The sequence below is a fragment of the Lethenteron reissneri genome, chromosome 25 (assembly GCF_015708825.2).
Source record: "Lethenteron reissneri isolate LAM-NWPU_2019-01 chromosome 25, ASM1570882v1, whole genome shotgun sequence".
Lineage (NCBI taxonomy): Eukaryota > Metazoa > Chordata > Hyperoartia > Petromyzontiformes > Petromyzontidae > Lethenteron > Lethenteron reissneri.
Genome location: NC_083803.1, coordinates 2,733,322 through 2,740,122, shown reverse-complemented (window position 1 = coordinate 2,740,122; position 6,801 = coordinate 2,733,322).

Sequence of the window (6,801 nt, the reverse complement as noted above, 5' to 3'; positions counted from 1 at the left end):
CAGAGTTAATTTCGGGTAAAATCAATGAAAATGGGGTATGCCGATAGCATAAAAATGAGATGTGATAGAGCAAATCTGAGATCAGATTTGGAATCAGCGCCCTGAAATTAGTCTAAAACAGCTACAAAAGTCCAGGCCAGAAAAAAATGTTTTTTTTTGTTGACCAGTGATATCAGAGGGGACCACACGCATGTATGAGACAACGCGCACTCACCGTAATGGAGCAGTGCTTGATGATTATCATCATTAATGAACCTTTGGACGTCACACGCTTTGACACAAAAAATCTACCTGAGTTCGACTCCCCTCTCGGGTGAGCCGAGTCGCTGTAAATGAGGGTCAAGGGTTCGGAGGACCAGGGCCTCGGGTCAGCTCGCGGGTCGGCTAGGCTCGACCGGGCTAGAGGGGGGGGGGGGGTCGGTTAATTTGTCACCGTGATCCCGGCGAGGTGACGGGTGTTTACGCGAGGCGGCGGCTCGCGGCGGCGAGATTAGGGCCGAGTTTTTCGGGAGACGCGCGGCATCTGAGCGGGATTAGAGGCGGCTTTGGGCAGATGATGTCCAGGTACAGCGCGTCTCGCTCCGTGTCTCGTCGCGTCCCGGACAGCCCGTGTCTCTTCCCGTCCCGCACAGCCCACGTCTCTTCCCGTCCCGCACAGCCCACGTCTCTTCCCGTCCCGCACAGCCCACGTCTCTTCCCGTCCCGCACAGCCCGTGTCTCTTCCCGTCACACACAGCCCGTGTCTCTTCCCGTCACACACAGCCCGTGTCTCTTCCCGTCACACACAGCCCGTGTCTCTTCCCGTCACACACAGCCCGTGTCTCTTCCCGTCCCGAACAGCCCGTGTCTCTTCCCGTCACCCTCAGCCCGTGTCTCTTCCCGTCACACACAGCCCGTGTCTCTTCCCGTCACCCTCAGCCCGTGTCTCTTCCCGTCACACACAGTCCGTGTCTCTTTCCCAGTACGCACAGCCCGTGTGTCCTCTTCCCGTCACCGAACAGCCCCGTGTCTCTTCCCGTCACCCTCAGCCCGTGTCTCTTCCCGTCACACACAGCCCGTGTCTCTTCCCGTCACCCTCAGCCCGTGTCTCTTCTCGTCACACACAGTCCCGTGTCTCTTCCCGTCACCCTCAGCCCGTGTCTCTTCCCGTCACACACAGCCCGTGTCTCTTCCCGTCACACACAGTCCGTGCCTCTTCCCGTCACCCTCAGCCCGTGTCTCTTCCCGTCACACACAGCCCGTGTCTCTTCCCGTCACGCACAGTCCGTGTCTCTTCCCGTCACCCTCAGCCCGTGTCTCTTCCCGTCACACACAGCCCGTGTCTCTTCCCGTCACACACAGCCCGTGTCTCTTCCCGTCACACACAGCCTGTGTCTCTTCCTGTCACACACAGCCCGTGTCTCTTCCCGTCCCGCACAACCGCGGCCTGCGTGTCTTCGTGGCACGCACTCCGAGTGGTGGTGGTGTTTGCTTTTTAGGCTTGCAGTGACACTGCATTGACGCGCCATTTACGTTGTAAAAATGAGTTAATCCCAGCGCGGACCACCGTAAATGCCAAAACTGTTTTGATAGCGGCCACAAGCGCGGCCGTGTGAGTGACTAGCTGTGCGCGTACCATCGTCATCTGCGTAGACGCGTGCAAACAATTAATCCGCCGCCGCCGCCCGCGTCAGTGAGCTCATACAATAACAGGTGATTTAAATTAATCACGAGGTTTTTAATGTCTGGAAGAAAAAACAAACGAGCGGAGCTACTTTGGAACCATATTTAAGACTCTTTCGCCGTGCGCGTTCATATTTTCCGAAGATGAAGAAGAAAGCCGGTCGTCGAATTCTCGATGTCACTCGTGTAAATAATGCACGCATCGGCGCTGTGCATCATAAACCACGCAGCACCCCTATATCTCTCTCGCTCTCTCCCTCTCTCCTGCGCCGCGGTGGTGGGTAGAGGAATTCCGCCTGCCGCTCCAGGTGATAAGGCGATGCGCGAGGATGTTAAACATGGGCCGTGTCAGCTCCGACCAAAATGTTTATAAAGACAGCGAACGCGGAGCGAGCCGGGGGTGGATCGCCTGCCCCGGACTTAATTGATGTGCAGCATTAATATAGCCGTGCCCTTTATTTCGGAAACTTGTGGAGGAGGGAGGGAAGGGGGCTGGCGTGGGATGTTGGTGAGCAGAGGGCCCGGGGGTTAAAAGCGGCGTGAGGCGGGCGCGAATGTCGCCCCCCCCCCCCCCACAATCCGTCCCGACGCGGGGCTGCTGATTGATGACGCGATCTCTTCTTATCCGGGTCTGAGCATCGCTCCGATTTGGTGCAGGATTTTAGTAAAAGTGAACTCACTTAAAAGTTTCGTGACTGCAGGAATTCATGTTCTTTGGTTCCTTCGGTAAAGTCACGTAGATAAAAAATGAAAGTAAAAATTAAAGCAAAAATACCCACGACGTTTCGATCGCAACACAAGCGGTCTCCATCATCTCTCCGCCCGATGAAGACCGCTTGTGTCGCGATCGAAACGTCGTCGGTTTTTTGCTTTTATTTTAAAATGTATTTCTAAATTAATTGTAATTTTATTTTCTATTTACATGACTTTACCGAAAGAACCAAAAGAATAAGTGAACTAACGTCTAACAGCGGTTGTCCACAGAAGCCTTATTGAGCCCCAAGGCTCAGTGTAGGGACGGCCCCTTGCTAGAATCTTTCGCCAGTGCAGTTGTTGCGTTGCAGGCACTGCTTTGCATGTGAAAGCTAGAGGACCCCCTCCGACGTCATCTCAGACGCCTACAAAAGGGGCGATAGAGTACGCTTCTTAATTGTCCACGACAAGTTGAGTAGAGTCACGTGTGAAGGTTGCGTCATCACTCCGCACGTCTCATCCGGAGCCTCGCAGTAAAAAAATAATGTAATAATGTAATAAGAATGATTGCTTACATTACATTTGCTTCTGGATCAGGCCCTCCCTACGCCGTGTCGGTAAAGAGGGCTTGTTTATCCATACTTGATCGCGATGGCCAGTGGGGATGTATGAAAGGCGGAGGGAGATGCCACGGGACGGGTTCATGAAGCTATCACTCGCCACTGATGTTAGTAACCGTGGACGGAAATCGAATTCAGGTCGGCGGGGTCAAAGCGCAGTGCGCGTTCCGCTGTGCCACCGGCCTCCACCCCTCGCCGTCGTGAGATGTCCAGCGGCCCCAGTCAGTCCTAGAGGTTCATTACCGGTGGTCGCTTGAGCGTGGAGGGGGGGGGGGGTCTACGCGTACGGCGTCTTCAGCAGCAGCAGCAAGCAGCGTCCTATTGTCCATCGAGGTGCTCAGCACGCGCGCTGATTGGCGATGCACACTGGCGCAGAGATTTTGCGCACTGCCGCTATAAAAACCCAGCCACGGCTGCTAAAAAAAAATAATCATCAGTGGCGAAGTTTATCTGAAGGAGTCCTCGCTCACTCCACACCTTCATTCCCCAACAGCGCGCCCGAAGAGCGCGATGGAGTATGGCGAGGCAACAACCCGTAACCACGACCGACGCGTCGTGGGAGCGGCGTTCATCAGGCAATGAGTTGACAAAGGGCTGTAAAACGACGAACTTCACCTGGGTTACACTCGCCGAGCACCTGTGCTCAGCTCGTAGCGGGACAAGTGAAGGGCTTGGCAGCGGGCTGCTCTTCCCACGCGTTGAATGCAGTCGAGGGCGCGATCTCTGCCCGTTGTAAACACAGCACGCAGCGGGGAGTCTATTACGCGCCATGTTAAATTATATCGCGCTCACTCATGCCACGGTGTCATCCAAGGGTCTTTGGTGTGACTCTACACCGCTATGGTGATGAATTGTGGACCGTGTACAATTTACGGTATTGTGATGGATTATGAAGCGGAATGACGACAAACGGGGCTTTGTTATTCTGGCTTCTTATGAACTGAAGAGTCAGGGATCATTTATCCCACTTAATATTTATTTTTTCGAGGCCCGCAGTAGAAGGCACGCGACCAGTAACCACATCCGTTGAGATGGGTATCGTGGATGTGGTGTGCCGGGTACAGACACAAGTTTACGGTCCTCGACGATTGTGAAATGAAGCCCTGACTATCTTACTCTCTTTTAGTTGTATTTAGTGAACTATAGAGTTCAATAACGATAACACAAGAATGTGAACTGTGGTGCATTAACTCTGAGGTCAACCATTGTTCTGTTATCAACTGCCGTGTCCTGGCTGCAATGGACTATGGACTCTAAAACACACAATGACATTCGTATTTATAGAATATATTGTCTTTTGATTTAAAGCTTTCGTGACTGCATATTCTTGGTTATTTCGGTAAAGTCACGTAGAAGGGAAATAATAAAATAAAATAAATAAAAAAATAAAAATTCTCACGACGTTTCGACTGCAACACAAGCCATCATCGTCAGGTGTGAAATCCACAGCAAGAAAGTTTTTTTTAAATATTTATATTATTTTATTATTTCCCTTCTACGCGACTTTACCGAAAGAACCAAGCATATAATATATTGTCGGTAAAGTTTCCGTGAATGTGAACTAAAGCGTACTAAACCAACCCACAATAAACCACAGTGTTATGACTGTAATATACCCCGAACTAACAATCCGATGCTAAATTGGATTTATATGACGTATGGACTGCCACGGACTATGAATGTAAACTTTAGCGCACTGACTAATGTGTTATGAACTCTCGCGAAAACGAACCGCATCATGGTGAATCATCGCTCGCGCGTTGAGCAATCGCTGCTCCTGTCAAGAGCATGCGGCTGTCGTCAGGGAAGGCGTCAGCTGTTTCCATCTGGCGCCTGATGCGACGAAGGGCCTCCAGCCGGTGCGTGACCGTGAACACAAACACGGTCGATTGACTTGAACGCCACCGATCTGGGTCAACAGGTCACCCGAGTTACCGGGTGACACACACACTGGCCACGTTGCTCGTTGCCTGTCGGCCAACTTGCGACATTCTGGTCAAACTGCCTGCAGTATAGACGCGATACACAGTACACGGTGGCCAAATCAACAGGAATGTGCCACGTCTCGACATCTGAAACTAAAGCGGAGCTTCGCAGTATGTTGTTGTGTACAGTGCGGACAACAGCCGCCGCCGCCGGATGAAGGCTTCCCCGCGCCGTGTCAGTCCTGGGGGTTATTTGACCATACTTCACCACGCTGTCCAGTCAAAGCTACGAGTTTGGGCCCCCTTGACAATCACCATGATATATGTTTTCAACAACAGTGTGAAAGAACAACACGCATTTAAAACGTGGTTTACATTTATTTTCATGAACATACTTTCAATTACGTTCCACGTTTCATTTACAATTTCATGAGAGCGACAACGTAACGTTGCAAAAGCGGCGCTACTACGGGGCTGTAGTGGGTGCATTTTTGCGGAGACGGAGCGCCCCGACAGCGTTAAATGTTCGAGACCGTGAGCGTAACGACGCGATTAGGTACGACGATCCGCACGTGTGACCGTGCGAGACAAAATATTGGGGCCCCCATCTGACCGATTGCCGCACCCCCTGAGCTGATAATGCAGTCACGACGCCACTGGCGCGGAGCGCAGAAGGGCGAGAGAGCATAGGAGTACAGTCCAACAATGGATGATGCTATGTGCTCGCAGCAACCTACAACAAACAGCCCACTGAAGCGCCATCGAGCCGCCTCACACTGCCTAGCTTTCGAGATCTGCGAAATGGGGGCATCCTGCGTGATTTGGGCATGGGTTTTAAAGCGACATCAGTCATATTAATTTACAGCGTGATGTGTTTTATACACTGCATATACACGCGACCCACGGTAAACCTCTCCCCTTACCATAAACACGCGTGAGCGCAGCCCCACACACCAACACTGTCCATGCCTTGCTGATAAAGGCGAGGTATTGCTACAGGGAGGTGAGTCATGGCCACTCTATGGCCATGCGTGGAGTGGTACTGCTCACACGAAGACAAAGACCCCCCCGTGTAGCCTTGAAGCAGACCGTTGAGGCAAGTGCTGTTAGCGAGCACCTATTAAGGATGGCACGGCACACAAGTTGGGTGGGTGGCCAAAACAACGCCCGGCCGCCTTTGTCTCCCCAGTGGTGATGTTTACACACCACAGTAGGTACTCATTTGAGGCTGAGTCGATCGAGGGGCGGCCCATGACCGGTTTAGATAATCGTCACTGGTGTTGGCCGTGAGCGGGAATCGAACTCGGGATGCCGGGTTCGTAGCGCAGCGCACTAACCGCGACACCACCGCTCCCCACTTACACACACGCACACACGTACATGCCTGTCAACCCCTTATCAGTGCCCTACCTTATTACAGACCAATTCAGACCTTATTGGTCACCCCCGTGGCCTTATAACTCTCAACGTGTATCCTACAAAGTTCTATCACAAAGGAGAAACACAAAAAAATAGACAACATCCATAATATAAGTTTTTTGGGTTAGATCGTGTAAATATATAAATGTGTCGTTAAAACCCGCCACCACCCGCACAGCCAGCTAGTAAGGGTTGTCACGTAAACAGAACGTGCCGATTCATCACTAGTACAGCACTAACCGGTGTGTTGGAGAGCCAAGCCACAACATTTAGAATCTGAGTACTCAGATTGTAAATTATGATCTGAGTACTCAGATTGTAATCAGATAATAATTTCAGATTGTAAATGCTGTGGCTTTGCTCTCCAACACACCGGCGTGCTGTACTAGTGACATTTGGCATGTTCTGTTTACGTGACAACCCTTACAAGTTGACTGTGTCGGGTGGTGGCGGGTTTAACGACACATTTATATATTTACGCG